The sequence below is a fragment of the Chiloscyllium plagiosum genome, chromosome 2 (genome assembly GCF_004010195.1).
Source record: "Chiloscyllium plagiosum isolate BGI_BamShark_2017 chromosome 2, ASM401019v2, whole genome shotgun sequence".
NCBI classification, from domain to species: domain Eukaryota; kingdom Metazoa; phylum Chordata; class Chondrichthyes; order Orectolobiformes; family Hemiscylliidae; genus Chiloscyllium; species Chiloscyllium plagiosum.
Genome location: NC_057711.1, coordinates 107146557 through 107172749, shown reverse-complemented (window position 1 = coordinate 107172749; position 26193 = coordinate 107146557). Strand labels below are relative to the sequence as shown.

The 26193-nt window shown below is 39.2% G+C and overlaps 1 protein-coding gene across 4 annotated transcripts in view; it reads right to left on the bottom strand.

The window, feature by feature from the left end:
* Nucleotides 1-26193, bottom strand: part of LOC122562539 (leucine-rich repeat and immunoglobulin-like domain-containing nogo receptor-interacting protein 2) — a 727031-nt gene that overhangs the window by 413522 nt on the left and 287316 nt on the right. Inside the window, exon 4 of one of the 4 annotated variants that reach the window (XM_043715455.1) lies at nt 14497-14610. The exons of the other annotated variants lie outside the window; for them this stretch is intronic. The gene's annotated coding sequence lies outside the window, so the exon portion shown is untranslated. The remainder of the gene's footprint in view (nt 1-14496; nt 14611-26193) is intronic. 4 annotated transcript variants of the gene reach the window in all.

Genomic DNA, 26193 nt, shown 5'->3' with positions numbered 1-26193 from the left:
ACACATTTTCTCAAACTCATCAGCACAATTCACAGGAATTCCAAATGGAAAAGGAAAACATTTATACTTTTGTGTGTGGACAAGTGTTAATTGGTTGCCAAGTGTACCCTGATTAATGGAGGCATTGTCATGGAGAATACACCAGTAAGATGCTGACTGACAGTCAATCGCAATCTTTGTTGAAATGTTCTGGTAAAGAGGTGACAAAAGTTCTCTGGTTCAACTTTCTGTGCAATGCTTCAATCAGAATCAACTGACCCTGTTGTGGGGATAAATCCATCTAATGTTCAATTAGACCATGGCTGATCTGATGTGGCCTTAGCACCACTTTCCTGCCGGTCTCCATGACTCCCACACCTGTTCTCAATCAAAAATCCGTACAACTCAGCTTTAAAATATTAAATTACCCAGCCTCCACCACGTGCACCCCCCCCCCCCCCCAACCCCCACAACAGTTCGCTGGTGGAGAAAATTCCAACATTAATGACTCTCTGAGAGGCAGTTACTCCTCATTATCTAGGCCTTAAATGGAAGATGCCTTGCCAAGAATATTCAGAATAAACAAAAATGAACATCAACCATGGCTGTCAGAATGAGCTCTCAGTTCCATCTGCCACAAACAGGACAGATGCTGATCATATTTGCTTCCTGGGCACGGATGAGTATTGGTGTCCTACCATTTGATTGTTTAGAGTAGACATTTGTTGTAAATGTCAATTATATTTATGTTTCAGTAGGTCAACATCAGTCTTATTCAGTGGTCAAGTTCATTACTAAATCAATAATGAAAAACCAACAACTTTCAAACTGCTATGTTTTCTTTTTCTAATCAGTGCATCTCCTTCATATAATAACATGATGTTGATTTGATATGTTCCTTCATCACTAAATCAGTTGAGGTTAGGGTAATTAAAACATGGCTAAAAATTGCTTGTTACCTATATTTCTAGAATATTTTTTCTGTCCTTCACGAGACATTAAACCAAAACTCTGGCTCTCCTTCCAAGCAGACAAAGGCCCTATGACACTATTCAAAAGGAGAAGAGATCACCCTCATGGCCTGAATGTTTAGTCTTCACCCAGTAAGTAACAAAGATAACTTGTCATTATATCAATGTTGTTTGTTGGAGGTGATTTTATTCAAGGCGAAAGGGAGGACTGCAGATGCTGGAAATTAGAGTCAAGAGTGTGGTGCTGGAAAAGCACAGCAAGTCAGGCAGAATCCGAGGAGCAGGAAAACTGACTTTTGCACAAAACATCAATTTTCCTGCCCTTAGGATGCTGCCCGACCTGCTGTGTTTTTCCAGCATCACACTCCCGACTCTTATTTTGTTCAAGTCAGTCATATGATTTCCTTCATTACAGCAGTGACCATACTTCTGGAAATGCTTCATTGACTACAATGCACTTTGGGGCATCTCAAGATCAGGAAAGGTGCTACTTAAATTTTGCTCTCGAATCATATACTTCAAAATAATTACAGTATTTGCCCAACATTATTTCAGGATCGAAACTGGTCAAATTCAGGTGTATTGTGGATCTGGTCACATGCAGCTTGATGGGATTAATTCATAATTAGATTATTTAGATTAGATTATAGATTAGATTACATTACAGTGTGGAAACAGGCCCTTCGGCCCAACAAGTCCACACCGCCCCGCCGAAGCGCAACCCACTCATACTCCTACATTTACCCCTTACCTACCACTACGGGCAATTTAGCATGGCCAATTCACCTGACCTGCACATTTTTGGACTGTGGGAGGAAACCGGAGCACCCGGAGGAAACCCACACAGACACGGGGAGAACGTGCAAACTCCACACAGTCAGTCACCTGAGGCGGTAATTGAACCCGGGTCTCTGGCGCTGTGAGGCAGCAGTGCTAACCACTGTGCCACCGTGCCGCCCACAATGTAGATGTTAAAGTTTTAATGATCACTCCCTTTCCTGAGGCATCCTTTTCTCAGGATTTCCTCGGCATTCCAAATATTGCAATATAGTCTCCCATTTAATTTTCACCGATGTCCAGTGTTATTATGATGGAAACACATTATTTACTTAATATCACTTTTACGTTTTAGCCAGACTCTCATTATTTTTGTGTCATTCTGTTTGTTGCCTGTAGCTAATACCTTGCCCTTTCCCAAGTTTGCAATTCCTCCAATGGTCTTGTTGATTCCCATTCAACCATTTCCCCACAATTAACTGTCAGTTTGACAGAGAAGCTGTTTCTCAGATAGGTGACATAACTTTCATCTAAATAACTTGGCATCACGGAATTCTATGTCTGAGCTCTTCCATGTGGCTTTCCTCATGCCCTCAAATTAATTTTGTCTATAAATAAATAAATTATGAATTTGTCTATATTCAATGATCAGCATAATTGATCCCATAACATTTCTTTTTTTCCTCTGGCGAATTCAATCAATGTCGGATTGGGTTTCTTTCTTATAACATTAAACTTAATTCATAAGCTCAGGAACAAGCTTATAAGCATTGAATATTGATTTTTTTTGTAACAAATGTGTACATATTCATAGTTGTACCTGTTAAGGCACAATGTAATATTAAGGTCTAAACTGCTTTTTAGTTAATTTCATCTTGTCACTACCTTTTCAAGTGAAAGATGCCTACTGCTCCATTCCCCCCCACCTCATTTCAGGAACTCTGACCACAATGCCGTGTTTCTTCTCCCAGCTTACAGGCAAAAGCTCCAATAGGAGAGCCCCTCACAGATACAGGTCCCGTGCTGGGCGGAGGAGGCAGAGGATCAACTCCGGTGCTGTCTAGAATCAGCTGATTGGGCCAGCTTCAAATAGTCCGCAGGCACCTTGGACAAGTTCGCCACCACCCTCACAGTAAGTGTGTGCAGGACTGCATACCAAGAAACTCAATCCGGGTGTTCCCAAACAGGAAACCCTGGATGCATCTGGACATATAGAACCTGCTAAAAACCAGGTGTGAGGCCTTCAGATCAGGAGACCCATTCAAATATAAGGAATCCAAGTATAGCCTTTGCAGAGCCATTAAGACAGCCAAGGACCAATACCAATCCAAGCTAGAGACCCAGACAGACACCTGCCGACTATGGCAATGACTGAATGACATCACAGGTTTTAAAAAGAGAGAGTGCAAGATAGCAGACAATAACATATCCCACTCAGATCATCTCAACACCTTCTATGCTCGCTTTGAGCAGAATTCGGCGAAGAGGTAACACCTATTCCGACAAGTCCTGACAAACCTATCCCAACAGTCACTGCATCAGAGGTCAGATCAGTTTTCCTTCGTGTGAATCCAAGGAAAGCGATGGGACCAGACGGAGTACCAGGTCACACACTCAGAGCATGCACAGATCAACTGGTAGAGGTTTTCTCAGACATCTTCAACCTCTCCCTGCAGCAGGCCACTGTCCCTGCCAGTTTCAAGAAGGCCAACATCATCCCTGTGCCTAAGAAGACTCATGCAGCATGTATCAATGACAACTGCCCAGTGGCCCTAACTTCGATGGTCATGAAGTGCTTTGAAAGACTGGTCATGGCATTAATCAACTCCAGCCTCCGCACTACTTTTAACCCACTCCAATTTGCCTATCGGACCAACAGAGCCACGTCATATGCCATATCACTTGCCCTTCACTCCTCCTGAGAACATCTTGACACCAAGAACAGGTCTGTAAGAATCCTACTCATTGACTACCGTTCAGCCTTCAACACTATTATACCCTTGGGACTGATTATAAACTTAGTGATCTCAGACTAAGTCCCACTCTCTGCAACTGGATCTTCAGTTTCCTGACCCACAGGCTATAATCAGTGAAGATAGGGGACAATATTTCATCCTCACTAACACTCAACACTGGAGACCCCAGGAGGTGCGTACTCAGACCTCTACCATACCCATTGTGTACTCATGACTGCGTCGCCAAATACCAGATTAATGTAATTTATAAGCTCGCTGATGACGTCACCATAGTCGGTCAAGTCTCAGATGGAGATGAAACAGACAACAGATAGGAGGTGGAAGACCTGGAAAAATGGTGCACCGAGAACAACCTAGCTGCCAATGCTGGAAAAACCTAGGAACTCATTATTGACTTTCGGCAGGATGTTACTCATGCCTCCCTACACATCAATAGTACAGAGGTGGAACGAATGGACAGTGTTAAACTCTGGGACTGATCATCAACAAGAAGCTTTCTTGGACTCTTCATGTGGATGGACTGGTTACAAAGACCCAACTAAGTCTCTTCTTCCTCAGACAGCTGAGAAAATTTGGCATGACGGCAAATACCCTTGCCAACTTTTATAGGTGTGTTATTGAGAACATTCTGTCTAGATGTATCACTACCTGGTATGGCAACTGTGCCATTCAAGATTGGAGACGGTTACAGCGAGTGGTGAACTTGGCCCAGACAATCACAAAGGCCAACCTCCCATGTACAGAACCATCTACCAGGCCTGCTATCAAGAAAAGGCCGCCAGCATTCTCAAAGATCCATTCCACCCTGCCAATGCTTTTCTACAACCTCTACTATCAGGGAGAAGGCACAGAAGCCTGAACCAGCCGGTTTCGAAACAGTTTCTACCCTACTGTTGTTAGAATACTGAATGGACTCTCAAACTCTTAGCATTCGCCTATACCTGTGTTTTTGTTTTGCTGCTATTTATCTATTATTTACTATCTATGCTGTTTAACTATGTGACCTGCCTGTATTGCTCACAAGACAAAGCTTTTCACTGTGCCTCGGTATACGTGACAATAAATTCAATTCAATTCAAGTGAGGTGAAATATCTGTCAACTTCTTTCTCTAAATTTAGGCACTACATATAGATTTTAAAAAAATTAAAATACATCATTTTAACCAGAATCGTCCTCTGAGCTACTAATTCCTATTTCTTTCTGTATTCTTCGCTTTTCTCTGGCCAAATCATGTTATGAATTTACCACTCCCTTTCAATGTTTTAAAAACTTAACTTACCTTTTTTTAACTCTCACTTTCTAATTCAAACTTTATTTCCAGTTCGCTTTTCCATAATTTCTCTTGCCTTACTGTTATTCTTCCAATTTTCTTCCAATTAAGTAGTTCTCATTTCCAACTGAATCTTAGCTAATTCTGGAAGTTGCAACTTCATTTCAGGTTTCCTTCCTTTTATTTATGGATGATGGGTAATTGTTGTAAGGCTACAAAAAAAAAGATGCCCCTTTTACTCTCACCTTCAATTTACCTGTTAAATTTGAGTGTAGCTTTAGTCAAAGATTTTAAATATTCTACTGTAATGTTTTTCACTTCCATAAAAATCTTAGCAAAAGTCAAAGTTGTTCTAAAATTCCAATACACATATTTCACAACAGCTCTCTCTTCTCAATGTCTAGTGCCTTCCAATATATTAATTTATTTTGAAGCTTAAACTAACTTTTACGCCAGATGAGCCCTCGCTTTGTTATGATTCCAGCTGATGGTCAAACTGGGCAACTCTAATTTCAGAGTGAAGGTTGACTTGATTGCAGTTTAGTTATCCTAATGGGTTATCATTGGATATATTTACATAGGATTTCCAATGCTCTTTTAACAAAAGAAAATTTAAAATAAACCAACACACAAAGACAACTTAGAAAGATCTGAACATAAACAGCAAAAAGAAAAATACAATTATTTTCCCTTTACATACATTCAATTCCAGAAAAGCTACAATCTTAACTTTTTAATTGCTTAGTTAACTGACAAGGTTGCAAGGATTTATTTTGGTGATTTTCTTTACATTCACCATATGCCATTGTCATTATCAATATCTCTCCCCAATACCAGCTACTTTGCTGATTTTCTTAACAAATCTTTAAGAAAAGTCCTGTCTACTAAAACTGCTAAGACAGTTTTAAGATTTCTTTCCAGCTCTCAAGGCCTGGGTTGCCATCAACTAAATGATCCTTCCACTGATATAAAACAACTTTTCTCAACAGAAACCTGACTGGGACCCTGTTATATCTTTCTTTATGTCATATAACTTCAACTGTGTAAATGTTTCCCCAATTAATTCTGCCATTAGTTTATCTAGTCATTTATTTTATGTCACTTGCTGCCTTGGAAAAAATGTTCAAACACACTGTTCAAAAATGACATCTGACTTCATAATACAGTCACCTTCACAGAGCTAAAATCAAAAACCCATTTAATTTAACTGCAAGTCCAAATTGATCATATATTGTAAACCTTTCTCACTATATCAACAAATGTAGAAAGAAATTTGCAAGCAATTGAGGTGTAAATAACTCTTGTCCAGTTGAAAGATCAGGAAGTGATACCCTAACGTGCATTGAAAAAGTGCATATCTTTACAAGATTGGAGATAAAAGATATTTCCTGACCAGCAGTATTTAACCAGAATTATGAATGACCTATAGACCGGTGTGCCAGGCATCAGCTGTGGGTAAGTTATTGGACAGTTTTTAGAGAGACAGGATTGACATGCATTTGGAAAGAAAAGGACGGATTAGGGATAGTCAGCATGGCTTTGTACATGGGAAACTGTGTCTCACAAACTTGATTGAATTTTCTGAAGAGGTGACCAAGACGATAGATGAAGGCAGAGCAGTAGAAAATGCCTACGTGGACTTTAGCAAGGCCTTCGACAGTCCGCATTGTAGGCTGGTTAGTAAGATCAAATCACATGGGATCCAAGAAGAACTAGCCAATTTTATACAAAACTGGCTTGACAGGAGGAGACACTGGGTGGTGGCAAAGGGTTGTTGATCAGACTAGAGGCCTGTAACCAGTGGTCTGCCACAAGGATCCGTGCTTGGTCCCTGTTGTTTATCATTTCCATAAATAATTTAGAAGAGAACATAGGAGGCAGAGTCAGTAGGTTTATGGATGACACCAAAAGTGATGGTATAGTGGACAGTGAATAAGGTTACTCAAGAGTATATCAACATCTTGGTCAACTCGGCCAGTGGGTAGATAAATGTGAGGTGTTGCATTTGGTAAGACAAACCAGGCAGGACTTACACAGTTAATGGTAGGGCCCTGGGAAGTGTTGTAGAACAGAGTGTTCTCAGGGTGTAAGTATATAGCTCCTTCAAAGTCGTGTCACAGCTAGATGGGGTGGTAAAGGCAGCATTAAGCAATGCTTGGCTTCATCAGTCAGAGCATTGAGTATAGGAGTTGGGATGTCGTGTTTCAGCTGTACAAGACATTGGTCAGGTCACATTTGGAGTACTGCATATAATTCTGCTCACCTTGCTACAGGAAGGATGTTATTAAACTGGAACGGGTACAAAAAAAGATTTACAAGGATGTTACCAAGACTGGAGGGTTTGAGTTATAAAGAAAGCCTGGATAGGCTGGTACTCTATCCTTAGCATTTGGGCAGCTAAGAAGCGACCTTGAAGAGGTTTATAAAACCAGGAGGGGCATATATAAGGTTAATTGCCAAGGCCTTTTCCCCAAAGCAGGGTAGAAAGTACTGCACATGTTGGAAATCTGAAACAAAATAAGCAATTGCTGGAAAATCTCAGGTTTTGTAGCACCAGTGGAGAGAAATCAGAGCTAATGTTTTAAGTCCAGTGACCCTTCTTCAGAACTGAGGGTAGCCAGGAAAAAGATTTCTTTTTATACAGAAGGTTGGGTGGGTGGTGTGGAGAGAGTAAATGATAGGTGGAGATAGAGTCCAGAGAGAGAGAAAAACAAATGGACAGACAAAGGAGTGATTAAAGGTCAGTCTGGAAGGAATAAGTAGCTGCTAATGGGGGCTATCAGTGACTGACAATGGGTAGCGTGTGGTAGCAGCCCATGTGATGCCAAGACTTGGTGTGTGGACATGGAGTAAAACACATGTTTAAGGTGAGACGGGAAAGATTTAAAAGGAACCTGAGGGGCAACTTTCCCACACAGAAGGTGGTGCATAAATGGAATAAGCTGCCAGAGGAAGTGGTAGAGGCAAGTACAATTACAATATTTAGAAGACATTTGGCTAGATACATGGATAGGAGAGGTTTAGAAGGATATGAGCCAATTGTAGGCAAATGGGGCTAGTTCAATTTAAGAAACCTGATTATCATGGACAAGTTGGGCTGAGGAGCCGGTGTCCATGCTACATGACTCTATGACTTTATGTCTATGAGTTACATTGTTCCATATCAGGTGAATAAACAAAGGTTGTAATGATCTTCTTGCGCACAATTATCGTTAATCAAATAGCTAAGCTACAACAGGAAATATAGTTTTAGGGTGACAATGTTACAGCATCTTCTTTTGTAGATAAGTTTAGGCGAGAATGGACAAGAACCAAGATTAACCATCAGTGCATTTCAAAGTTTAAATCCAAAGTGCAGGGTACAGATGTGCTAAAAATTCCAGTAACTTGTACTGTTTTGAAACTGTGATTTCATTGCATATCGTCGCTTCTTTGCTGTCATTCAATATTTTACTTGTTTGTTGATTTATTTTTGATAACATCAAATATTTTCAGAGTGCCTACGCTTCTATACAGCATGGTCTGGTAAAATTATGCCTCCTCGATACTAAAAGATGCTTAAAAATAACAGTACTGTATTTGATTTGCATTGTTTTTAAACTAATCCTGATTGCTTGAGAGGTAAGTAGAGGCTAATCTAATTTGACAAATGCCTGTTTGTTAATTCTTTTTGCAACCACATTGTCAGACCGATGGCCGTCAATCATGGAATTCCCCTGACAGCCTTCCAATTGGCAACACAGCTGGCAATTCATAAATTATACTTAACAGAAATATTATACTTTGCACTAAGTTCTGTGCGAATTTAAAAAAAAATTCTACATAAGATGATACTTGTACTGTTGTTTGATATTTGTTTCCTCACCTTTTCGAAAAGAAGTAACAGTTTGAAACACAATGCATGAGTAATTTGAGATTTGACAGATGCTTAGCACAGCATGTTTGCTGACAGGTGTCTCTGAACCTGTGGTTTCTCCAAGCTAATAGTTTTCCCACAGTATTCCTGGGTCTGTTCAAAGCTAATTGATAAATTGCAATGATTAGTCTACAAGTCACTTATTATTGTATCTTATGACTAACAGACTTAAAGCAAACAAAATGAACTATTGTTTTCTTTTGCAATTCAATATCAATTATGCAATCATTTCACTCAATCTGCAAGAAACAAGACACTGAACTTTTTGCTCCATCATTACAAACAAGTGATATCAAATAGCCTACAACATGACTTAATCTCATATTTCTAACATAGAAATAATTTTAGCAAGTTTCTACATTGATAATATAAATTACTAATTTCTTTGGTAAATTTTCTGTTAGAATTATAGAAGTGATGGCTCTGTGGTTAGCACTGCTGAGTCACAGCACCAGAGACCTAGGTTCAATTTCAGCCTTGGATAACAGCCTGTGTGGAGTTTCTCCCCGTGTCTGCGTGGGTTTCCTCCAGATGCTCTGGTTTCCCCTCTCAGTCCAAAGATATGCAGGTTAGGTGGATTGGCCATGCTAAGTTGCCCACAATTTCCAAGGATGTATAAGGTCAAGTAGATTAGCCATGGGATAGGTTGGATGGGGCGTAGGTCTGGGTGGGATGCTCTTCAGAGAGTCAGTGTGGACTTGATGGGCTGAATGGCCTGTTTCCACACTATAGGGGTTCTATTCTATTCCATTCTAAATACAGCAATGATGGAGGCCATGCAGCTCAGCATGACTACATTAGCTGCCCGAAAGATTTATGTTGTTTCATCGCAAATCCCCATTTATTGTCCATACCACTAAGCCTCCATTCTCAAGTGCTAACATCCTTTTATAATTATGAATAAAATGAGTCCCACCACCTTTTCTGTTGGAGTATTCCAAAACCTGACAAATCCATGAGTTAGAAACGAGTCTCATTTTATCCTCTTGATTTTTTGCTGATGACTTTAGACTGTAACTGTTACTTACTGACCCAAATCCAATTATTTTCCTAATTACCCTATCAAAACCTTATCATCTTCAAAATTCTGTGAAGCCATCTCTTAGACTTCTCTGTTCCAAAGAGAACAATCCTAACAAGCAGGTAATTAAGGTGGTAATTGTAATATTGTGCTTCATTACTAGAGCGATGGATTTAAAAACTGGGGAAGTTATTAGATTTTTTTTAAAAATAGATTACTTACAGTGTGGAAACAGGCCCTTCGGCCCAACAAGTCCACACCGCCCCGCCGAAGCGCAACCCACCCATACCCCTACATTTACCCCTTACCTAACACTACGGGCAATTTAGCATGGCCAATTCACCTTACCTGCACATCTTTGGACTGTGGGAGGAAGCCAGAGTACCCGGAGGAAACCCACGCAGACACGGGGAGAATGTGCAAACTCCACACAGTCAGTCGCCTGAGGCGGCAATTGAACCCCGTCTCTGGCGCTGTGAGGCAGCAGCGCTAACCACTGTGCCCACTAATGTTGCAGCTGAATAAGGTGCTGTTGAGGCCACACTTAGAGTAGAGTATTGTGTCAAATTTTCATCTCCTTACTTGAGAAAGGATGTACTAGCACTGGAAAGAGTGCAGAACATGTTCACTAAGGTTGATTCCAGGGTTGGCTTATGAAGAGAGATTTCATAGACAAGGACAATACTCAATGGAATTTAGAAAAATGAGGGGTGATTTTATAGACATACATAAAATAATGAAGGAAATAGATAAAATAGAAGTAGGCAGGTTGTTTTCAATAGTGAGTGAAACTAGAACGAGGCGACCTCAAAATAATGGGGAGCAGATTTAGGACTAAGTGGAGGAGGAATGCCTTCACCCAGAGGAGGAACCCCTTCACCCATCTGTGGAATTCCCTGCCCAGTGAAGTAGTGGAGGGTACCTCCTTGAACATTTTTAAGACAAAGGTTTTTGAACAGTAAAGGAATTACGGGTTATGGTGAGCATAAGTGGAGCTGAGGCCACAAAAAGATCATGCAAGTTCAATGGGCCAGATGGCCTATTCCTGCTCCTATTTCTGATGTGCTTATGTTCAATCATCCCGGCAAACCTCCTCTATATCATTTCAAAGGCCCTCAATTATTCTGGAAGTGCACTTCCAGAATTATTGCCCAAAATACTCCAGCTGAACGCTAAGCAATAACAAATAATGCTCCAGCTTGGTCTGTTTGCTTTTGTATTTAACTTGTGTTCATAAACCCGCATAAATCCATATTCTTTTGTTAATCATCTTATGAACTAGTCCTGTCATGTTTCAGGATTTGTATCTATGTTTGTCTGCTCTGTACATTATTAAAAACTTACACTAGCATGTACTGTCTGAACAAAGGACAAAATGTTTGTGCTAATATGCTTTCTGTAATAGACATCAATTTTCTGTGTCAGACACACCTACCTTGGTATCTTTAAAGACAGATAGAACTATTTCCACTTTAGCCCAGTAATTGCCTTCTATTTCCCTTGTGGTGGGGATATAAAAAGTGAGGACTTGCTTCATAGACAATATGCTTTTCGCTTTTGGTTGCAAATGAAAACAAAATGAAATCATCCGTGTTTCCTTCTGGGAACAATACTTTGGCGTTAACTGGAAATCTTGTCACTCCTCGCTTACCTGTGATGATGCTGGCTGTATAAGTCTCAAGTGGATAAGCAGTCAGATAAGCTGGTCTGTGTATCATCTGGTAACATCAAACCAGCTGCAGGCCTGGGACTGCTATTCTCAGCTGCACGTCAAGACGATGAATTTGCAGGAGTCCAGGGAATGGAGAGAGAATTTTCTTGAAATATCAAGAGTTTGTAGTTATTTCTCACAATTCTCACATTTCAGGTGGTTTATCATCATCGCATAATTTCTATAGCATGGGAGGAGGCTATTTGACCAGTCAAGTCTGTGCTAGCTCTTCAAATAAGCAATATATATGAAGGACCATTTCCACAGCATCTCCACGTAACCCTGCACATTCTTCCTAAAAAGGAATCAATTTCTTATTGTATACCTAGATTGACCACATCGTCACCACAATCTCAAGTTGTGCATTCCAGATCCTTAACCATTTCTCCATTGTTTTATTTGCTAGTTATCTTAAATCTGTGCTCTTTCATTCTCGATCCTTCCATCAGTGGGGATAGCTCCTCCCCATCTGTTCTGTCCAGATGCTTCAGGAAGTTACTCATCCCCAAAAAGATGTTGGTGAACCTTTCTGACATGCTTTCTAACACATCCACATATTTCCTGAAATGTGATGCTCAGAATTGAGCACTCTAGTTGTGGCTGAACCAGCCTTGTACAATGACCAACTGCTTCCTTTGCCACCTACAGTCACAATTCTCTGACCCATGACTAACCTGGGATGGCATATTTAATGTTTGTACTTGCATCCTCTAGAATATGATGGTGCTGATTCCCAAAAGTGCTTTACTGTCAAGGCCCAGTGAAAATGTAGGTAAGAATCTGCTCTTGGGCGACAGTGACAGAAAAATGGATTTCACAATGGGATCTTTGACAAATACCATTCAACAGAGAATTGCAAGATAGTAACTGTGTTGGCTTTCTATGCAGTTGTGAAAGATGATACCAAAACAAGGAATAAACCAATGACAAGAAGTGATTCTCATGACAGACTTCAGGATGAGAAAGGTCGAAAGAAGGCATTACCAGAAAAGCAGCAATGAATTACAAAGGAGGTGAAGGAAAGTGCAATCCCAACTCTGTAAAATTGGATGCAGTGAAGGAGTCAATGCATCTCAGCTCCAAAACAGCGAGTGGATTTAAATTTCTAGCACATCTCAGCTCCAGGAATCCAGGAGCAGCAGTGCCCTTGAGGAGGAACGGGAAAGAAGGAACAGACTAAGCAGAGACAGTTTAGATAATGCACCCAGCCCCATCAATGTTGCACTAACTGAACAGACTTCCTGCAGATGACTGGGACAATTCTTTGGTGATAGAGGAGGAGTTCATGAATGTTAACTGTAGACTGAATATAAGGAAGTACTGGAATTGTCCTCAACAGACAGGTGACCTATATAGAGTTTATATTTGATCAAAAATTGCTTCAATTAACGTAAGCAAGTTGGAGTTCAGGACAGGATGTATTTCCACCTTAGGATATCTTCCCAACGTCAAATCTAATATGTCATTGCTGCTGAAGTGAGGAATATTTCTGTGTGCTGCTGCCTCCACCTATGTATCCAACTTTAACATGCAAAAACCATGAGAGAGAGAGAGAAAGAGAAAGAAAGAAAGAGAGAGAGAGAGTGTATGTGTGCGTGTGTGTGTCAAGTTACAACAGATTGAACTGTGATCTCTTGGGACTACAGAGATATGGGGAGCTGATGATTCCCTGCTCAACAGCAATCCATCCCAATGATTATCTCAAAACTGCAAACACATCTTCTGTTGACCCCTGTGAAGAATACACAAGAACAAGAGTTGAAAATCCACTTTGTGAGACTGAAAGATCTTGGTTCAAACCCCAGTGTTAGTGTGAAGGTCACAGTCAGGGACTATGCACTAATCACCTGTGCTGTAGGTAAAGGAAGACCATCTCTCACTCAGTGTTACAAACCAGACAAAAGGAAACAGGGCGACAAAATGATTCTCTCTCACTCTGAATGCTAATAGCTATCATGGCTGAAGAGAAGAAGGAGTAACACAGAATGTTAATCGATCTGGAAAATCTGTGGACTGTTAAGCTGGCTGTTCAACAGCCAGCCATGATTTCTAATTAGTTTCCTTCTGCAACCACTTTTACAGCATGTCCTGTACAGGAGAGGAAAATCATTGATAACAACTTCTGGATTTTCGTAATCATTGCACATGTATGAATAACAGAAGATGCTGTTCGCTCATATGGTGAACGCTAACAATTTAGTCACTATTCCAAGTAAGCTCTTACTCACATGATATTGGTACATAAACTAACCACTCACCTTTTATGATTTCATAAGATTCAAGTAAATCATGATCATGGAGCTAAGCACATGACTCTGACATCAGTAAGAGGGAAGACACCAGTATAGAATGAGGATATGATGACACTACACTACAGATCTACATTTAATAATCTACTATATACAGATATAAATAAGGAGGTAAAGAGCCTTAGTTATAGATAAAGATCAAGCAGCATCAAGAACAGTATGTGCACATACACCCACAGCTGAATTACTCCAGAATGTACCTCAATGTGCAGCTAACCGTACTGGTTTAAAGCACCAGGTTAAGCACAGCAACAGCTCAAAACAAACCTGCAGAGCCAGGATCTGAGTTTCTACCAGAACCTCAAGGGACTCAGTTGAAAAAGGAAGACTCCAAAAACGGGATAGAAACTCAGAAAACTTTGAAGATGCTGCCGAGTCAAAAGCAGAAAGAGTCCAGAAGCAAATCAAGACCTTGGAAGTCACCGAGAAAATAACAGTTGGAAAAAGACGCCAAAGACAGGAAAAGTCCTTGGAGGACTTCAATGTCTTGGCTACAAGTTGGCAATACAGGAGAAACACAAGATTAGAATACTTGGACAGTGAAAGGGAAAAGCCATTTACTTACACAGGTCAGTTAGGCTGACTAGCCCATAGGTTCAGCAGTTCAGGTATAGGCCTTGCTATTATTTCAACCACTTGATAATGCAGAAGGTCCACATGCAGGCCAGAAGTGGGATCGCTGGAAAAGACAGTTTGTATATTATAGAATGGTTTCAGACTTATAAGTGAGCATATTTCTATATGATGTAAGTCTAACAGCTGATAATGTCCTGGAGAAAAAAAAAAGAGTACTACAGCATATGATGTAAAGCACTCAATACATACTTTAGCCCTGGAAGAAATGCAGTGATAAAATGGGTGAGATCTTAACCAGCGATCTGAATGTTTAGGAAAAACAACAGAAGCCTTTGTAACTAACATATATTGGTTAGCAGGACATTATACACACAGAACTTGGAATGATGGATTAATTAGAGACTTTGCCATAGTCAGAGACAGATGAGAAGTTGTCAAGCAACCTTTAATTCAAACAGGATGTGACATTGGAACAAGCATTCTGATTTAAGAAACCGGAAGAGAGCAAGGCTCAAAATCAATCAGTACTGTGAGGAAACATTAGAAATTCTTTAGACACTGTCACTGTGGGCGGCATGGTGGCACAGTGGTTAGCACTGCTGCCTCACAGCGCCAGAGACCCGGGTTCAATTCCCGCCTCAGGCGACTGACTGTGTGGAGTTTGCACGTTCTCCCCGTGTCTGCGTGGGTTTCCTCCGGGTGCTCCGGTTTCCTCCCACAGTCCAAAGATGTGCAGGTCAGGTGAATTGGCCATGCTAAATTGCCCGTAGTGTTAGGTAAGGGGTAAATGTAGGGGTATGGGTGGGTTGCGCTTCGGCGGGGCGGTGTGGACTTGTTGGGCCGAAGGGCCTGTTTCCACACTGTAAGTAATCTAATCTAATCTAATCTTATTATCTCTCTCCAAAAAACCCACACAATGCCAAAAGTGTGGGAATCAATGTGATTGACCGTATTAGGTTGCACAAATTGTGACTTTAAACAGGATCACAAGGACAGCAAGCATCCAGCTGGGAGAGCAGAATGTTATGAGTAGGGCCACTTGCGCCACTTTATCGTCATTTCCCAGAACTTTCATCATCTTAAAAACACAGAAAGGGCCTGAAAAAAGAAATCTTTCAGCGAAATTGAAATCATGGAATGAGGAAAAAGTTCAAGTGGTTAATAATACAGAACAAAAACAAATACAACATTCATATTAACAGAGAAAATGGGAGTAGGAATAGACTACTCAACTCACCATATATTTCAGTTCTATTCAATGCTTGCGTAAAGATTTGTATCGCGGGTGCCAGTTGCAGTAGATGGGTACGTTCGCCGAGCTGGGAAGTTGGTTTACAGATGTTTTGTCCCATTTCTAGGTGACATCCTCAGTGCTACGGAGCACCCTGTGAAGCGCTGCTGTCTTGTGTCAGTTGGAATTTACATAATTTAGCTTTGTTCCTGCTGCTTCCGGTTGTTCTTTGCAGTAGGTCTAGGTCAATGTGTTCATTGATGGAGTCTGTGGAAGAGTGCCACATTTCTAGAAATTCTCTGGCTGTCCTCGTTAGCTTGTCCTATTATTATTGTGTTGTCCCAGTTGAATTTGTAGTCTTTGTTGTCTGTGTGTATGGCTACTAGGGACAGCTGGTTATAGCATTTAGTGGCTACTTGATGTTAAAAAGGACTACAACACACTGTAGCACTCCTGACCTACGAAGAGAGAGGAAGAACAACACCGATACAAAGTCTTTGACAAGAATGGATTTCTCCGCAACTTCAGCCACAAATGCCTGTCAGAAAAACAACCTAACACTAACCGCTCTACATGCAGGACAAACGTGGTGTCCAAGATTCTATGCAGGGACTGCATGAAACACTATATTGGACAAACAGGCAGTCAACTGGCAATCTATTTTCATGAACATCAACTAGCCATTAAATGCCACGACCAGCTGTATCTCGTAGCCATACACACAGATGACAAGGAATACAAATTTGACTGGGGCAACACAACAACAATAGGACAAGCTAAAGAGAGGACAACCATAGAAGCATGGTACTCATCTACGGACTCGATCAATAAACACATTGACCTAGACCCAATATGTCGACCGTTGTAATGAACATCTGAAACCGGCAACCGGAAACAGCAGGAACAAAACCAAAGATTCCAACTGATAGCAGCGGTACACAGGAGACTCCACAGCACTGAGGACCGCACCTAGAAAGGGGATAAAACATCTGCAAACCAACTTCCCAGCTCGGTGAACATACCCAAATTACTATTTCATTTCTATGTCTCCCACCCAGGGAGATTAAAGGATCACGGATCATGAACTTGAAATCAAAAGGCTTTGAAACAGAATTCAATCTCAATACAGGAGCTGCTTTTTCATTACAGACAGACAGATTACCATGATTGAAGTTTGTGAGATTCAGACTAGCTGACATAAACCTCAAATTCTAGGATGCTGAGATCTTCAGTTGCAAGGGCAAATTACCATGAAGTTTAGTCACACATGGCGAAACACTACATAAATGCAGAAATCTGAATACCTCATTGTTGAGCAGAAATGCATGTATTTAACCCGGTCTCTTAGATACAAGAACAACATCGGTTTACAACTTTAGAGAAAGCACCCCTTAACTTGATAGTACAGTGCCTCCAGGTCTGGAATGTGACATGTTGCACCTCACTTCAGTCATGACGTAAAGGGGCATCATGAACACCACTTGCTTTTCTTAGACCATCTTTGAAACCTCTCACCTTAAAAGGACTTGGCAAGGTAAAATTATTGCTCCTTCCAGCATATCTAATCTTAAAAACCTGTGGCCACCGAAATCTACATATGGTCATTATTTTAATAAGTAATTTATTTTCCCTTTCACATTTGTCAATATCTTAGCAGCAATATTTCTAGTTTAATTGCTCTCTTAATGCAAGCTCATAGCAGTTTTGACTGGGTTGGATACTACTCCCAACTAAAACTGCTGTTGCTCATGACTGTGAATAGAATTAAGATGCTTTGTAGAGAAGTAGTTGCATTTTTATGGTGCCTTTTACAATCTTAATCTAGCATACTTACAACTTATTATGTACTTTCAAAGTGTAGTTGCCATAGTAATCTTAGAAAACTAACAACCGATTTGCAAACAGTGAGATGTCACAAACAACAATGTAATAATGTTCAGATGACCTATTTTACTGATGATGCTTGAAGGATATGTATTGATCAGGATATCAAGAGGAGCTCCACTGCTTTTCTGCTACTATTACCCTGCAACCTTAGAAGTTCACTGGAGGGTCATCAAGCCTCAGTTTAATGGTTCATCTAAAAAACTGCATATCTAACACGACGGTACTTCCTGGATACTACACCAAAGAACCAACCAATCTACCATCCAGAACAATACTGGAATCTATGACCTTTTAACATAGAAAGGAGAAGTCTACCAACTGAGTAACAGTTTGACATGTTCAAAACCTTTGCCCACACATCCACCTGATCTGTTGCAGGTTATTAGATATTTTGTTGTAAAGTTCACATCTCTTCGAGAATTCCCTAATTGTCTTCTGCAACTTCACCAGAACCCATGGAAAATAAACACAAGTACCATGTTTGTGAAGTAGTTGTTTTGTTTGTGAACATAAGTTTGTGAACCAGCGTTTGGAGTAAGAACTTCAGACAGCTTCTTTCATTGACTAAAGGATTAAACTAAAATGCTTCAAGATTTACAATAACAGTGTAAAACTCATTATGTGCATACAATCACTTAGCCTTCCTGTTGGTGCATGTTGTTTTTATTGTAACAACAGGCACTCCTTTAAAGGACCCCAATCTCTGTAACCTCCTCTAAACCTACAACCATCTGAGATTTATGTTCTTGCAACTTTAGCCTCTTGCTTCTCCAATTTATATTGCTCCCCCATTGGCATTCAACTGGATGGCTATAAATGTGCTCCTTAAACCTCTTCACCTCCCTTTCTCTTACTCCTGCACTCTACCTCTCTTTTCAGTCATTCCGTAACACTTCTTTTAATCAAGTACTTGTAAAGCCAGATCACTGATGCCTGCCCTGAACTACCAGCCAAAAAAGCAAGTGATGGCACACTGCTCTAATAGTAGAGATAGTCCACTTAAACATCAACTGAAAATCTTCAAGTTCGTCAACTTGCTGCTCCTCATGGAAACCAATGCTTTCCTTATTCAAATGCACATATCTACACACCAAGGAGATGTCACTGGATAGCAAAGACCTTGAGATGATGTTGAGACCACAGATGAAACCAAACTGTTGTTCCAGCTGAATTTACTTAACTCAGAAACAAGCTAAGAGATGGAGTTTTCTAGCCTGCATGGTTCATAGCTGTATGAACATTTAGACAGATCTAAGAAAAAATTCTAAAAGAAAATTTAGTTTTACCTTGTGTGTATACACATAAGATGGGAATTGAAATCAAGGTTTCAATCAACACCAAGATCAAATTTTCATGGCTGCAATGGCTCCAAGTTAGTTAATTACAATCAATGGATCCAGTCTTCTTTGAAGATTTTAAGTTTAAGTCACATGAAAGGCAGGTGGCATTATGCACCCCTCTCACTTTATAACTGAGCAACTAGAAAACATTATGAATTATAGTGATCAATATTGCATATTAATTTTTCTTTACAGAGCCAACACATCTGTAATAATCTCCACTCAAGTTATCACGTAGAGCCGATAAAGACCTTTGGAACATATGTGAAGCCAACTGTGAGTGTGGTTGGCATCAGTAAGAGCCGGGCTACTGCACTCTGGAGCCAATTGTGGCACCTGTTTGGCATCAGGAACACTCTCGTTTACCCAACGCAGCATGTTGCGCGTAATTAATCCTTTAATTTCTACAATAAACGTTGGGATAAGCTATCAGCGAGTCCGAAGTACACAGCACAGCTGTGGGATCAGTAAGGAAGGAAGGAAGGTATGTTGCCATTGCAAGCAAAATAAAAAATTAAGTAAAGCAAATCCTCAGCTTCATGAGGTGCATTGTTTAGTAAGATGTTGGTTAGTAATAAATACAAGAGATTTTTAAAAATTGTGCATGTAATCACCCCTGCTCTTGAGGCAAGAAGTTTATTTCGGGCTTGCAGCTACTGCAGGAATCTGAGGAAGATACTATCACAAAATTGTTAAATCAGTCATGTAAAAATGATAGATAGTAATACTACAAATAAAGAAGCTTTGGTACATTAAAAATAGTGCTAATTAATGCATTAATAAATTAATTAATGCTGCTCATTCTTTACTTGCTTTCTAAAATTACTTAGTCCTGGGGAATTTATTTTTAAAATTGAAAATCTTAACTATCTCCACAGAATGGAATAAGCTACAGAAATATAGGTGTAAATAAACTGGGCAAAAATGTTTGTAAATCTGAAATATAAAATGCTGGCAATGAATAACAGATCCAGTAACGTCCAACTGATTTTGCCTCATTTATTATTTAATATACCTTACAAAAATATCTTCCAACATCAAAACAGACCATATTCTTTATTGAGATGTTTAAGCAGAATAACTAAGAAAGAATGAAAGTCTTACATCTGTATACCACCAATCATGACCACAGAACATTGCAAAGCTTTTCTTAATGGATAATTTAAACACTTGTGAAGGTAGCCCATGTTGCAAAATATTTTTGATGTGATTTTCATTAGAAACAGTGAGGAATAATGAAAGTTAGAACAAACAAAGCATCAATAAATCTTCCCAAATTTGTTGGAAAATTTGCTGAGTTCTATTTTTCTCAGATAAATCTGATAAATATGTAAGATTGCTGTAAGCAGTTCAGTATCTGATAGACCGAGGTAAATTAAGAAAAGGTTCATCTGCATTATACATGCCTCCAATTCCTTATTCACTCATATCACAAATAAGTACCAGTACTAAAAGCAGGAGCTACAGATACATGAAGAGGGAAATGTTAATTTCTCACTTCTCTCCATAGATAATATGCATTAATTGCTAAATGTGTCCAGGATTTTCTAATTCTAGTGTAGATCCATGCAATACAGATCAAAAGCCATTTACCATGAATCATAAAGGTGCAAATTCATGATGATGACTTGAATGTGCCTATAAACTAAGAATTTAGGACTAATTCAGGTGGTAGCTTTGGGTCAGTATGTAGCATTCTCGCCTGAGACCAATGCTTGTGCACAAAGATACAATGAATCGATGAAGTGTGGCACTGGATAAAGTACAGCATGTAAGGCAGCATTCAAGGAGCAGGCGAGTCAACATTTCGTGAAGAACCCTTCGGCCCTTTACTGACTCTGACTCTCCAGCATCTGCAGTCCTCACTATCTCCACAAAGATACAATGAAGTAGTAACAGGACTTAATTTGCGTCTCCTATGCTTCTGACCTTAAAGTCATCAACAGATTGAGAGATTTTGAACAGCACTATGCAAATGCAATTCAATCGTAAGGTGAGAAAACTAAGTTTAAGAGTTGTTACCAATATGTTTTTAATTGGACACAGAGAATAAAAAGCAATACCGAGCAATTACAAAGTCACATATCTGAGTGGCAAGCATTTCATTTAGTAAAAATTCTAAGTTCTGCATGAAACCCAGCTACACTCTCCTATTTATGCAATGTAAATTCCAGTTTTCATTTGCAAGCTTGCAGACAAAGCTGATTTAATACTACTGCATAATATCTGCTTATGTCTAAAATGGCTGGTTTTAAAGAACAATGGAAAAGGCAGAGAATACATCAAAAGCTATAACAAATTAGTAAATTCTTAACTACATTTTAAATCATGTATGAAAAATAAAATGCAATATCAAAAATTTGTATAAACCCAAGTACATTCAAGTAATTCAAACATAATAAAATTCAAGTTCTAATATTTTGCCACCTTGCTACTATTTCAGAGAGGTGAATAGAGCTATAAAGTTGCAGCATTTAACTGGGGTTTGTTAAATGTTTGTGAAGAGTCAAATTTTAATTTGCATATCAAAAGACCCACTCTCTCACCAATATTATTTTAAATGCATAACCTGAGTATTTGTAGGCAGACTGGCTAACTCATCTAACACATTCGTCCATTACGGCATTACATAGCCATAGTTGGACTTAGAGCAAAATTCCTTTTTTGTCAAATCTGACACAGACAGAAATAAACAGATGTTCACTTGGCTAGAGACATAAATTCAATATCCAATAAGATCAAATAGGTAACATTTGTACTTTCTTCAAAAAATTTACTAAGGGCCATTTACTGACAACATGGACATGTTTTCAATTGCATCTTGGTACAAATCCACTCCCTCATCTCACCACATCACCTCCCTCAAACCAAGTTAGGTAAATATATGTAATTGTTGCAAGCTATTTTCAAGATCTATTTTCAATATCTCATAGGCTGGTTAATTAATATAGGTCATTCTGTTATAGTACACTTTCCATTAACTTGAATTTGCTTAAAGCGAATGACGAATGTGGGATGCGATTACAGTGCTAAGACTTTAAGCGTTATTTCTAAAGCGTGATTCTTCTATAAGAACACAACCATTGTGTTATAAAAGAATTAACTATATAGACTTTCTCAATGACACTCAACTTGATCATATGTGTAAAAATAGTAGCAATGGCCTGAGAAAAGAAGATGGTGAGCTACAGAAAAAAATAGTCACTGTGTTGCTTTGGACAGGATGGTAAATCACACACACAATGTTGGCACATTCATTATTCTGCATACCCGATCGGAGATATTTCCATTTTCTGTTGCACCAGATATCATATCTTAAAATAACCTAATAATACATACTTTTTTATGTCTAACTACCCCAGGATGATTGTACAACTATCATTTTGATACTTTTGAATTCTTAAGTGTCCTTTGATTGCCTCTAGAAATGCAGAAAGTTAAAACGAACTAATTTTTGTGCTAATTTGCAATCACATTGCCATTTGAGTCAATATAACTAGAACAAAAGTGATGCCAAAATCAGGGGTGGCAGGAACAGTATTAATTGAGAGGGTAAACTACTTAACATGGCTATAATAACATGTGTTTTCTTTAATTATTACCTAGAGGTGAAAAATATTGATCAAAAGATAAGCATAAGGATGAGGATACAATACATGCATAACAGTTCCTGGGGGGGAGGGGGAATAGTTGGAAGGGATGAGACACCAGAGTTAAATTTGATAATATAACCATTAAAATCTTGCAATCAAATCATAAATCATGATTGATTTGGAATTAAAGCTGAATCATTAACTCAGTATTTCTTTACAAAACTGTTGCACTGGTAATGGCAGCTAAAGCAAAATGACTAATTGTTGGTGACCAGTTTAGCTTCACACTGAAGTTTTTAAAAAAAGCAATGTTGGTCAGTGCCTATCATAAACCTCTATTTTGTTTTTGCATTGAAGTTATCCATGTGATCCTATCATCAGAAATCAATAATTACTGGAGGACAAAAAGCACCTCAATGTTTAATTTGCGTGTATGCATAATACCCCAACGATCAGCAGACAGACAAGAAATGAACAAATTTGGTTACCAGCACAAAGCAGACAAAGAATGATTGAATCATGTAATCTAGCAACATTAAAGGAGATCATTCTGCTCTTTGTGCTTATGCAAGCTTTCCAAATTATCCTCACAAGCTAAGGTATTCTATATGGTCCAGTCTTTAATCATCTTCAAGCACATACGTTTTGCCCATGCATTCAATAGACAAAGATTGATGAGATCAATGTTGTACATTTGCACTTCCAGAAGCTGAAAATGAGATAACGCCAGATTCCACTGCTAAAATCTCACGTCTAAGCCTATTGTAGACAGAAAACGTGCAATTAATGCTCATTGGGACATAATTGGAAATACTGCATATTAGCCATGCTGGTAGCTGATAAAGGTTGTGGCAATTGTGTTAGTCGCTCCCCCAAAGCACCTTATGGTATCTCTTCCAAATAGTCACAGCATTGAACAAGCAATGAAAAACGTAAAGTAAAAAATTAATAAAATGCAAACGAAGAAAAAGTTACAGCCATTAACTAAATGATTGGTCGGTTTGTTTATGGTTAGTTCAGCTAATGGGTGGACCTTGGCATGATTATCAGAAGATTTCCAGATCGACAGGATTTCAAATAATGTTTCCACATATATAGATTCCAAAAATTAACCTGAACCTTTCCAGAATGAGAAAACAAATCTCTCGGAAAATGACAGCACTTTAAACTTGGTTGCACTTCCTTATGAGTACTATGCTAAATGTTGGCCTGGAATACAGCATCAGCAAGTTAAGGTGAAATTTATTGAAAATAAAAGTGCAAAAAACGCTACTAAGTGAGGGATGCTAATACAAAGTATAAAAACAAGTGCCTTGACAGGATTCGTTAATGCTTAATACATTTGAAAACCACAGAGGCAGAAAGTAATTTAGCTTCTCAGATGCCACAATAAATGGAATCTAAAACATTCTGACAGTTCTTTCAGAGAAAAAAAGAAATTATCTTAAAAACACAGCACAGCTACTTTTAGGGATTGACTTCATACTTTATTGTGAATCTACTTCCAACGCAAGATGAGGACACAGTGGACAAAAAGTTAGAAACATGGAAATGCAAAATGCATATCCAGGCCATGAAAATTATTCAATCTACAAACCCTGTACAGAGAGTCTATTCTCTTCATGTTTTGGTAGGATTGGCCCAAAACTCCGACTCCAAAGGAATGCTCTGCTAAATTTCACTGACTTCAAGAGACTGAAAGAATTAAGTGTTCAGAACATCTGATCTTTTATATTGTGTTTGGGACTGGTGGTCATACTTCTACTAATAATTTGAACTATGTCTTTATATGTCAGCCATTCAGAATTCATGGGAATGGCAATAAACTAATGATTGTTACCTTGCTTAAAGATGTAAATGCTTGTTCAAAAATGCAAGGTGTTCTTATGCCCCAGGGTATTAAGAACTTCAGTCAACACTGGATACAAGCAGACTATTAAAATGTTTAGATTAGGGTGGTGCTGGAAAAGCATAGCAGGTCAGGCAGCATCCGAGGAGCAGGAAAAACTTAAAATCATAGGGTCTTTGGCACTTGAGCTTCAGACAGTCCCAAGTCTGAAGTGAATGCTTAATTAAGTATGATCATTCACAGTGAACTGGGGAATTCATAAATTCCTATGTTTAAGAATAGATCAACATAAAAGAACTGGAAAATTCTCAGACTGTTTTTCCATTTTACCCTGAATAAGAAAGGAATATTTGAAATTCAATTTGGGCAAGATAGATGTGACACATTGTATCAGCATTACATTCTCCAAAAATGGATTCAGGTATCCAAATGAATGAACTGCAATATGTCAAACAACAGGATGATTGGACTCAATGTACCCATCATGTTTTCTGTGCGGTATAACTCAATGAGAATAACGACTGCCGGGGGAGTGTAATACTGTCTGGAGTGTGTGTATGAGAGAGAGTGTGTGTGTGTGTGTGTGTGTGTGTGTTGGGGGGGGGGGGGGGTACTGCTGGAGGATATTGGGACCTGAGGGAAGGACAGATGGATCAGCACTGGTGGAATGGGGGTGGGGGATAAGAGATTGGGAGAATCCAGGAGGGTAGAGACAGCTAAAAGCATGTGAAAGGGAGACAGAAGGGGGAAGGGCCTCCCAACTCTGGGCTGTCCTTGTCACCACCCCCTTCCCCAAACTTCTGGGCCTCTTCCTTTCTCACGCCAGGAATTACCCCCTGGCATAACCTACCCCTCCCCACCCTGTCTCCCCATTGAAGCTCAGTTTCAAAATCACACACTTCCCTGCGCATGCACAGTAACGCACAAAGTCTACGAGTTAATGTCAATGCTTGGAACAGTGTGTTCCTGAATGAGCATGCGTCTGTAATTGCCTGCAGCTGCTGGTGTCAGAAAACACTGCCTTTGGAAAACAGACTCTGAACGTATGTAAGCCATATGATAAAGGAACCATTTTGCTGTTTGCTTTTAAAATCAACAAGAAGCTGCTTGCAGAGGGAGTTCTACTTGAAAGCATCAAACTAGCAGAAAGTTAGTTATCTAAGCATGAAGTCATTGATAATAAATATAAATGCAGTGGCTTGGGGGATCCTAACCAGCAGAAGGACTTCCCACATCCTGTTTCAACTTCAAGTTCACCAGAGAATGAACCAACTGGAAATTTAACGAGAGGAAACATCACAGATTACTGCATTTCTGTGCTTTACCAGACCTTTATTTGAATATTAAGCATCATTATCATCTAAGAAGTTGCAAGCCTTACACAAGAGAGACTGAGGTAATAATAAGGTGTAACAGATTTTACCTTCATCTGTATTTAAATTTGCATGCAAAAGATGAGGAAATGAAGCATTGTATTTTTAGGATGAATGAGTAGGAATAAATAACTTTCATTTTAAAACTCACTAAAAGTTTGCTGCTGGACTTATTATATTGAATATCTGACAAACTAACCTTATAATAGAAACTCAGCACAATCATTTCATTTTTGACTTCCAAAAAAAAAACTGATTCCTATAAAAGTTCCTGTCATGTATTCACAGTACCGAAAATTATTTTTGCCCACTGATTTTGAGAGATGATTTGCAGCTAGCCATCACATTACAATTCTATTTTGCCTTTTTATTCATTTTTGAATATTTGCCAGTCCTCTGATATAAAATACTGA